The sequence below is a fragment of the Carya illinoinensis genome, chromosome 11, assembly GCF_018687715.1.
Source record: "Carya illinoinensis cultivar Pawnee chromosome 11, C.illinoinensisPawnee_v1, whole genome shotgun sequence".
NCBI lineage: Eukaryota > Viridiplantae > Streptophyta > Magnoliopsida > Fagales > Juglandaceae > Carya > Carya illinoinensis.
The window spans coordinates 11327829-11339244 of NC_056762.1; positions in this window are offsets into that span (position 1 = coordinate 11327829).

Below are 11416 nucleotides of genomic sequence, written 5' to 3' on the forward strand. Positions count from 1 at the left end.
CGCTAAGCCACTCCATCTATCTTAGAAAATGCTAATGTCACTCAATGTGTTGTGTTTTAAATTTTTTGAAATAGCAACTTTCTAATATTATAACTATGTCCTCACTTACAATCTTGTACCAAACATTTAGGGCTAAAGTTAAACTCAAATGTATGTATCCAAACTTTTGTCCTTGTACCTAATATTGCCCAGATGACTAACACAAGAGGGGGGGTGAAATGAGTTGTATTAAAAAAATAACAATTATAAATCAAATATACAATATAAAATATAAACAAAATATGAAATAACAATAAATATAAAGAGTAAAGGTAAAAGAGAAACAAACTCAGTATGTTAACGAGGTTCGGCCCCACTGCCTACGTCCTCGCCTCAAGCTACCCCTTAAGGATTCCCAAATTCACTATTCAACTTCCTTCAGGTGGAGATAGAAACCTATTACACTTTTAAACAACACCGCTACAAAGAATCAGTGTAGAACACTCTCTACACTTACAATCACCTTACACGTGGTGATTCAACTATTCTCTGTGTAGAACACTTTCTACACGCACAAGGGTTATACACACCCTTTTACTGATACAAGAGCTGATAGTGGGTAGGTTATCAGAGAACACTCCTCAATGAGTGGAATAAGAACAATACAGCGCAAACTATATCTCTTAAAATGAACAAAAATTAAGACTCAATACTTAGAGAAGAGAAAATGAAAGCTTTGAATGAATGTTATATGCTCTTGGTGTTATAAATGTGAAGCTCTCAAATGATCTATTTATAGACATATGAGATTTCATATTCAAATTTAAAAATATTCACATGTCAAAGACGACATCATTCATTTTTTCAAAAAATTCAAATAAAAGGTTATTCTTTTTCAATTGTCAAAGACAATATCATTCATTTTTCAAAAATTTCAAACTTAATCTTTTACTTTTGGCATATGACAAAAGGAGCACACTTTACTTTTCAAATATTTCAAACCTAATCTTTTACTTTTTGCATATGACAAAAAGAACACACTTTACTTCTCAAATATTTCAAACAAAAACATCTACCTTTTGCATAAGTAAAAAAAAATATCAATCACTTTTGAAAATATTCAAATAAAATATGCACATGTGAAAGATGACAATCAATCATCTTTAATATTTTCAAAATTCAACCCTTTAATCAAGGTATGCACATGTGAAAGATGACAATCAATCATCTTTCAAAATTTTCAAATTTAATTTTCAAAATATTCATGCATATGTGGAAAATATATTTTAATGCTTTATGATAAAATATTAATTTTGAGCCTTAATCCTAATTTTGAATTTTTAAGAGATTTACAACATTACTCTATGACTTTAATGTGAACTTGTTCCTTTCTTACTCATGTTTGTTTCCTTAATGTGTTTGACTCTATTGTGTAGACAATTTGAACTTGAGACTCCTTTATTTTTTGAATTCATTTGCTATCATCAAAATCTATATGTAGATATATAATTACACAAAACTTGAAACCTTGGGTTCAACAATCTCTCCCTTTTTAATGATGACAAATACTTGATAGAACCTGAAGTCTGTATTAATACTTAAGCTCCCCCTGAGAATGTACGTTAGTTTTTCAAGCAAAAGTATAAATATAATTCCAAGCATATATAACAAGTTTAGCAATTAAAATAATATTAATGTTCTAGTCTAACATTTCTCTCCCTTTTGACATCATTAAAAAGGATCTGCAACAAGTAAATGGACTGAAAAAAACGGTGCGTTAGCAGCACTGTAGATAGTTGAAAAAAAATAGATTCGTCCGTGACCCGACAAGTGTTGCTGGATATTTGAAAAAATCGCCTAATGTTGTTGACAAACGAGATTAAAGGCTCCGAGTTTCTAAAAAAATGTCATTTTTACCAATCGGTAAAAAAAATTCACATTGCTCTTTAATTTGGATGATAGCCCGTCTTGTTCTTTATGCTATCTCTATAAAATCAGTCTTAAAGTTCATCCAATCCGCATCAAGTTTTCTTCTCATCTCTATAACTCATCTACATTCCTTCAACATTATCGCTTTAAGCTTTCTATTCTTTTCTCAATGGCTCATTTTTCTAACATTTCTCTAGATTCATCCATGAGATATTCTACACCTCAACCTCCTGTCCTTTTTTCAGCTGTCATTGGTGCCATGTTGCAGTAATAAAATAATAATTTGGCTAATAAGTCAGATTCCGATGCTATCTATGACTTGGTGAGTCTTGGGACTCGCTACTCTTCCTCTATTGTTGCTTTTTCCCAACGGCTACAAGTCAGAAATCATGAAGTTGAAAAGCTCAAAGAACAAATTGTTATACTTCAACGAATTGTTCAAGAGTCTCACACAAGGGAATGAATCATTCGGCAGAAGAATAAACAGTTGAAATCTTTATTAGATTCTTTATTCCGCTTGCTGGTTCCTATGGATAAGAATGACATGATATTGTATGAAGAAAATGAGCGTCTCAAACATGAGGCTAAGAATCGAAAGTTTATGTAAAAGTATTTAAAAAATCTATCTCTATTTTTATTAACTATGGTCTATATTTTAAGAGATATTTATAGCATGCATCATACCTATTTCTCTTCTGATCATACATAATCTATCTTCTGGTAAAGGTTTTGTGAAAATATCTGCTAACTGATCGTTTGTGTTTGTAAATTCTAGTACTATATCGCCTTTCTGCACATGATCTCGAAAAAAATAATATCTTATTTCAATATGCTTAGTTCTAGAATATTGTATTGGGTTCTTTGAAATATTTATAACACTTGTATTATCACATTTGATTGGAATGTAATTATACATGAGTTTAAAATCTTCAAGTTGTTGCTTCATGTAGAGAACTTGAGTACAACAACTACCCGTAGCAACATATTCTGCCTCAGCAGTAGAGAGTGCAACATAATTTTATTTTTTACTAAACCAGGAAACTAGTGCATGACCTAAGAAATGGCATGTTCCACTAGTGCTTTTTTGATCTATTTTACAACCAGCATAATCAGTATCTGTGTAACTGATTAGATCGAAAGATGTGTACTTTCAGTACCATAACTCTAGGTTAATTGTACCACTAAAATATCTGCGCTTAATTGCAATTAAATGTAATTCTTTTAGAGATGATTGAAAGCGTGCACACAAGCATACACTAAACATAATATCTGGTATACTGGCTGCCAAATATAATAAGCTACCAATCATACCTCGATATACCTTCGAGTCAACTAATTTATCGGTTTCATCTTTATCAAGTTTGGTTGATGGGCTCATTGGTGTTCCAATTTCCTTAGCACCTTCCATCCCAAACTTCTTCAGTAATTCCTTAATATATTTTGATTGATTGATGAATGTCCCACTTTTTACTTGCTTAATTTGCAATCCGAGAAAGAATGTAAGTTCTCCCATCATGCTCATTTCAAATTCTTCCTGCATAGTTTTAGAAAAAACTTGGCACATATTTTTATTAGTAGCACCGAATATTATATCATCAACATAAATATGAATTAAAAGAATATCATCATTTTCATATTTAATGAAAAGATTTGTGTCGATTTTTCCTCTTGAAAAACCTTTTTTAATCAAGAAACTACTGAGTCTTTCGTACCAAGTTCTAGGAGCTTGTTTGAGTCCATATAGTGCTTTTGTGAGTTTGAAAACATGTTTTGGGGAAATATGATTTTCAAAACCTGGAGGTTGCTCAACATATACATCTTCATTTATAAAACCATTTAAGAAAGCACTTTTAACATCCATTTGAAAAAGTTTGAAATATTTATAACAAGTATATGCAAATAGTATTCGAATAGCTTCTAATCTTGCGACTGGTGCATATATCTCATCATAATCGATTCCTTCTTCTTGATTGAAACCTTGAACTACAAGTCGAGCCTTATTTCTAATAATGATTCTGGACTCATTTTTCTTGTTTTTAAAAACCCATTTTGTTCCAATAACAGTATGATTTTTGGGTCTAGGAACAAGTGTTCAAACATCATTTCTTTCAAATTGATTCAACTCTTCTTGCATAACTAGAATCCAAGATTCATCAAGAAGTACTTCATCAATATTTTTGGATTCAATCTGAGATAGAAAAGTAGTATGATTGTAAATATTTCTAAAAGATGATCGAGTACTTATACCTCGTGAAGGTTCTCCCAAAATTTGTTCCATTGGATGATCTTTCACAAATTTTTACTGTTTGGTTGCATCTTGTATTAAATTTTGATGATCTTTCCTGATGTTTCCATATTGAACTTCCTCTATTGTATTCTCTTTATTGAGATTGAGACTTTCCGTGTTATTTATATCTCATGTTTCTTCATCAATAGATTTCTTGGAGAGTAGAGAATTAGATTCATCAAATACTACATGCATAGATTCTTGTACGGTCAAAATCTTTTTATTGAATACTCTATGAGCTTTACTATTAGTAGAATACCTGAGAAAAATACCTTTATCAGATTTTACATCAAACTTGCCTAAATTATCCCTGTCATTTAAAATAAAACATTTGCATCCAAATACATGAAAGCAACCAATGTTGGGCTTTTTCTCATTTCAAAGCTCATAGGGGGTTTTATCTAATTTAGACCTTAGAATAACTCTATTTATAACATAACATGCAACACTTACCGCTTCGACCTAAAAATAACTAGGCAAGTTGTTCTCATTGAGCATTGTTCTTGCCATTTCTTGAAGAGATCTATTTTTCCTTTCTACTACCCCATTTTGTTGAGGAGTTCAAGGAGCAGAAAAATTATGTACAAAACCATTTTCATCATAAAATGTTTCAATATTTTTATTAACAAACTCTTTTCCCCTATAACTTCGGATACTTGAAATAGTATAGCCCTTTTCATTTTGAATTCTCTTGCATAACTTGGTAAAGGCATTATGTGCCTCATCTTTATGAGTAAGAAAGATGACCTAAGTATATCTAGAGAAATTATCAACAATAACAAATGCATAATATTTTCCTCATAGACTTGCAACTCTATTTGGTCTAAAAAGATCCATGTGTATCAGTTGTAATGGTCTAGTAGTGGAAATATGTTTCTTGGTTTTAAAAGAAGTTTTGATTTGTTTACCAAATTGGCATGCATCACAAATTTTGTCTTTAAGAAAATTTGTTTTCGGTAAACCTCTCATAATATCATTTTTTGAAAGTTTGGAAATAAGTTCCATGTTGGCATGACCTAATCTTCTATGCCATAGCCAACTAGTTTCATTTTGAGATGAAAAGTAAATAGCATCTTGTGAGGTAATATCTTTAAAATCGATTGTATAAACATTATTGCTTCTAAAAAAAAATAAAACAAATATTATAATCATAATCATTCAAAATAATGCACTTATCCATTTTGAAAGTAACTGTAAATCCTTTATCACATAATTGACTTATGCTCAAAAGATTATATTTTAGACCTTCAACAAGTAGAACATCTTCAATTATGAGAGAAGATTCATTACCAATTTTACCTATTCCCACAATCTTCTCTTTCAAGTTGTTTCCAAATGTCACGTGTCCTTCTTCTTTAAATTTAAGATCAAAGAACTTAGTCTTATCTCCCTTCATGTGTCTTAAACATCTACTATCTAAAAATCACTTGTTTTTACTTGTGGATGACTTCATGCATACCTATAAAAACAATTAAAATGATTTTTCTTGGAACCCAAGTTCTTTGGGTCTTTTATTTATTAGTATTAGAAGAAACAAGATTTTTAGGTACCCATATGACCCTAATAGTCATTGTATGATTTTTTCTAATATGATAAGTATGATAATTATGACCATTTCTATTACAGAAATTGCAAATAGCATATGACATATATGAAAAACTTGAATGATTATAATAATATCTTTTTTTGACAAAATTATTTTTATGAAAAGAATTTTGAATATTGGTCTTTGATGTAGAAGGATTATCAAAGAAATTTTTATAAGGTTTGTATTTTTGTTTTGGCATATATCCCAAACCTGCTTGTCAAAAACACATATTTGACTACCAAGAAAATTTTCAAAATTTCTTTTTCCATTCGTAAAGTTTTCAACAATATTTTCTAAATCGATTTTCTTCTTATTCAACTCAAGATTTTTATCTTTCAAAATGATACTTTCTTTTCTTAAAATATCAATTTCGTTTGTTAAAGAAGAATTTTTCTTTTTCAAAGCAGTATACTTGATACCCAATTTTTCAAATTCCTCATATACCTCTTCTAAAATATTTTACAATTTTTCATATGAAGGATCTTCAATATTATCAATATTTGTTACTTCAATGTCATCTTTAGCAGTAAGACAAAGATTTGCTCCTTCTCCATTACTTGCTTTACTATCTGAGCTACTTGAATCATCATCCCATGTAGCTTTCATTGCTTTCTTGCCCTTGTTTCGATCTTTCTTTAGCAGAGGACAATTTGACTTGATATGACCAGGCTTATTGCATTTATAACAAATTAACGTGTCATTTTTACCTGAATCTTTCTTGAAAAACTTTTTGAAAGATTTCCGCGGAGAAGTTTTATTTTTCTTTAAGAACCTCTGAATTCTTTTTGTTATCATTGCAACTTCTTCATCTTTGTCTTCATTTTCTTCATCTTCATCACTTTCACTTTCATAAGAAACAGCTTTAAGTGCCAAGCTCTTCTTTGGCTTTCCTTCTTCTTCTCCTCTTTTCAATGTGTACTCATGGGTGATAAGTAACCCGATGAGCTCATTCACTTCGAACTTCTTGAGGTCTCTAACTTCAAAAATTGCTGTCACTTTTGATTCCCAGCGTTTTGGTAGAGAGTTGAGAATTTTTTTTACTATTTCCACCTTAGAATAAACTTTGCTAAGAGTTGTCAAGCTGTTTATGATGTTAGTAAAACGAGTGTGCATACTAGAAATAGATTCATCATCATTCATCTTAAACATTTCATATTCATGAGTAAGAATATAAATTTTTTATTCTTTGACTTGCGAACTTTCTTCATAAGTAACTTCCAAGTTATCCCAAATTTTTTTTGCTGTAGCACAAGTCATTATTCTATTAAACTCATTTCCATTGAGAACATTAAATAATAAATTTATAACAGTTAAATTCAAAGTATAGAGTCTATTGTCTTCATGATCAAACTCTTTTTCTTCCTTTTTGACCTTTACTCCGTCAACCACTTTTGTTGGAATATAAGGTCCATTTACAATGCATTTCCAGATTTCTCGACCTTGAGCATGAAGGAATATTCTCATTCTAACTTTCCAGAATGAGTAATTATCTCCACAAAAGAGTGGAGGCCGACTGCTAGATTGACCTTCACCAAATGAAGCTATAATGCCATAAGATCTTAACTCAAAAGATAGTTAATCTTATAATAGAGCTTTTAGCTCTGATACCAATTATTGCCCAGATGACTAACACAAGAGGGGGGATGAATTGAATTGTATTAAAAAAATAATAATTATAAATTAAATATACAATATAAAATATAAACAAAATATGAAATAACAATAAATATAAAGAGTAAGGGTAAGAAAGAAGCAAACTCAGTATGTTAACGAGGTTCGACCCTACTATCTACGTCCTCGCCTCAAGCTACCCCTTGAGGATTTCCAAATTCACTATTCAACCTCTTTCAGGTGGAGATAGAAACCTATTACACCTTTGAACAATACCGCTACAAAGGATCTGTAAAGAACACCCTCTACACTTACAATCACCTTACACATTGTGATTCAACTATTTCTTGTGTAGAACACTTTCTACATGCATAAGGGTTATACACACCCTTTTACTGATACAAGAGTTGATAGTGGGTAGGTTATCAGAAAACACTCCTCAATAAGTGGAATAAGAACAATACAACGCAAATTATATCTCTTAAAATGAACAAGAATTAAGACTCAATGCTTAGAGAAGAGAGCATAAAAGCTTTGAATGAATATTGTATGCTCTTGGTGTTATAAATGTGAAACTCTCAAATGATTTATTTATAGGAATATGAGATTTTATATTCAAATTTAAAAAGATTCACATGTCAAAGACAACATCATTCATTTTTTCAAAAAAAAAAAAAAAAGGTTATTCTTTTTCAATTGTCAAAGACAACATCATTCATTTTTCAAAAACTTCAAACCTAATCTTTTACTTTTGGTATATGACAAAAGGAGCACACTTTACTTTTCAAATATTTCAAACCTAATATTTTATTTTTTGCATATGACAAAAAGAACACACTTTACTTTTCAAATATTTCAAATAAAAACATCTACTTTTTGCATAAGTCAAAAAAAGTATCAATCACTTTTGAAAATATTCAAATAAAATATGCACATGTGAAAGATGACAATCAATCATCCTTAATATTTTCAAAGTTCAACCCTTTAATCAAGGTATGCACATGTGAAAGATGACAATCAATCATCTTTCAAAATTTTCAAATTTAATTTTCAAAATATTCATGTACATGTGAAAAATGTATTTTAATGCTTTATGATAAAATATTAATTTTGAGCCTTAATCTTAATTTCGAATTTTTAAGAGATTTACAGCATGACTCTATGACTTTAATGTGAACTTGTTCCCTTCTTACTCATACTTGTTTCCTTGATGTGTTTGACTCCATTGTGTAGACAACTTGAGTTTGAGACTCCTTTATTTTTTGAATTTATTTGTTATCATCAAAATCTATGTATAGATATATAATTACACAAAACTTGAAACCTTAGGTTCAACACCTAACATTTAAGGCTAAAATTAAACTCGAATGTATGTATTCACTCAGTTTTATAAAGAGATATCCTACTGTGGAGAATATAGCTACTTGCCTAGACCCAATTGCACCAAGAATCACATTATTTATGAAATGTAGAATTGGAAAGAGAATCCAAAGAATTCCTAGTAGAAGAAGTTGAGGCAGCAATGAAACAAATGGCACCATTCAAATCCCCAGGGCCTGATGGCTATAGGGTTTGTTTCTATCAAACCTATTGGAACACAGTGAGGGAGGAGGTAAGCCAAGCAGTTTTTTAATGGGGGGAGGTTAGATGTGGATAGTAACTTTACTTATCTAACTTTAATTACAAAAGTTAATAATCTTTTTGTTGTAAGTAGGGGTGTAATCGGTCCGGTTCAGTCTGATTTTGTACATTTTTTTATAACCAAACTAGTATACACCAGTTTTGAAAATCTAAAAACCAATTCACTATTGAAATTGGAACTTCCATTTTTTCAATTTTACTGATTATCTATGTTAATAATAATATGATGTTTATATATATTAAACTATCAGTATATTTATATTATAGTATAAATATATTATATCTATATCAAAAGTAAGTTTATATTAATAACTTAATATTAATATTTATGTTTAAGATTAAGATTTTATGTTGTATTAATTTTATATTATACGATTAAAATTTACATGTTATATCAAATGTTAACGTTGTTTTTCGTACACCTTTGGACTGGACTCTCAATAACTCTGGTCTTCGGTCTTGGGTCTGCAAACACAAAGAAAATACCGTGAGACGAGGGTCATGGTAGAGGCCAGGGAGTCTTCGATGCCAAAGTTAGTATCACTTCAGTATTTTGTATGAGTGAATAAGGAGTTCAAAGAGAGTTTCTAGTATTTGGAGATTGCCTTTTATACCCATTCTCTAAGGTCAATTGCCCATGCCTTGTGTCAGGGGGATGTGTCTCCTCAGCAGTTCGTTTAGTCAGATTCCTTTAATGCGGCGTGGCTTCTGTGATGGTGCAATTAATGCAGTGTGACTCTCTATCCCGTTCATTCTACGGGTATATGCTGTCAAACTCTTCCTTTCCTATTTGTCAAAGGATGGTTTCCCGCACATTTGAAATTGCAGGCTAACCTCTACTCTAAGGCTGGGGTCCTCTAATGGCTTGATGGGTTACTCGGCTGCCTGGGCCCCCCTCGTATTTGAGACTGCGCTCTAGGCCTCTGACCTGAGGGAAAAATCCCCTTACAGTTACTCTACCAATTTCTATTAAGCTGGTCTGATGGAAATATCTTCTTTCCTTCTCTTTCACATCTTTATGTGGCCGTTGTTGCTTGGTGTTCTCCTTTTTAGGGAGGGATGACCCTTTCCCCTCCCAGCTCTTCCACTTGTCGAGCCACTAGGCACCCTTATTGGATCATTTTGTCATTTGATGCGACGTGCGACGATTCCCTCCTCGACTTTATTGGCACGTTTTATGACGGTTGGGTTCTAGTACTTGATTGTGATCATTCTATCTCTTCTGCATTGATGGTTATCAGGTGGCTCTCTCCACTTCACGTCATGCCACGTGTCCTGCAAGATTCAAATTGTTCCATATCCCACGTCTAGTTCGTGGGGGTTGGAAGGTCAACCGTTGCTCCCCAATATAAACTTTGTCATGTCCTTCCCGTTCCCTTTTTACCTGATTTACCTTCTCCTTGCATCCTAGTTTCCTCATCCTTCCTTGCTCGACTTCTCCTTCTTTCTGTCACCTTCCTTGCCCAGACCTCTAATGGCTTCCAAGCAGACTGTTCATCCCAAGATTCTTGGGGAGCTGGACGGGCTTGAGGTTCGCACCTTGAAGCAAGGCTATGCTGGTTACCATTGGCGCTCGGAGGCTACCCATGAGTCCTTCCTATCGCTAATTTCCACCTGCCATGTCCCAGATGTGGTGGTTTTCGAGATCGTTGGGCTGTAGGAAGAAGCCATTGATGCCAAGGGTTTTTCCTCGCTTGTTGCTCTCTTTCGTAATATGTTTACCTGGGGGCTAAGGTTGCCTTTCCCTTGCTCTGTTCGCTACGTTTTGGACTCTTTTGGGTTGGCTCTCTCCTAGCTTCACCTAAACGCTTGGAGGATTATGATGTGTTGCTGCATTCTGTGATGGCGAGCACTGCTGAAGTCTGACCCAAAGAATGCCAACTTGACCGGCCATGAATTCCTTTTGACTCACAATCTTATAAGGTGCGATGGGGATCTTTGTAGTTTTAGGGTGATGCATGCCCTTGTCACACTGGAGCTGCACTACTACAAAATCAAGAACTGGACCAACAAGTTCTTCTTTGTGTCAGGTCTGGGATGAGAGTCTTCCATTGGCCAGATAAATCATGCAGAGTTCCCAATCAAGGCACTGTGGGGTATTATTCCTAATGACAAGGCAGTGTGACCGACGACTTCCCTGATGAGTTGTGCTATATTGTTATCATTAAGAAGTGGGTGAAGAACCATCAAAACGTTGTTCTCTTGGAAGCCCTTCGCGGGGAGGAAAACATAACAGCACATATGCCTCCCCTTGGCCACACTATATTTGGCGATTGTGGCATTCCTATGCAGTTGGTAGCCGTCCCGACGAGGAAGCATTCCCCCAACCCTCCTATCAAAGGCAAGGGGAAGAAACCCCCAGGGAGAAGGTCAGGGCTGAC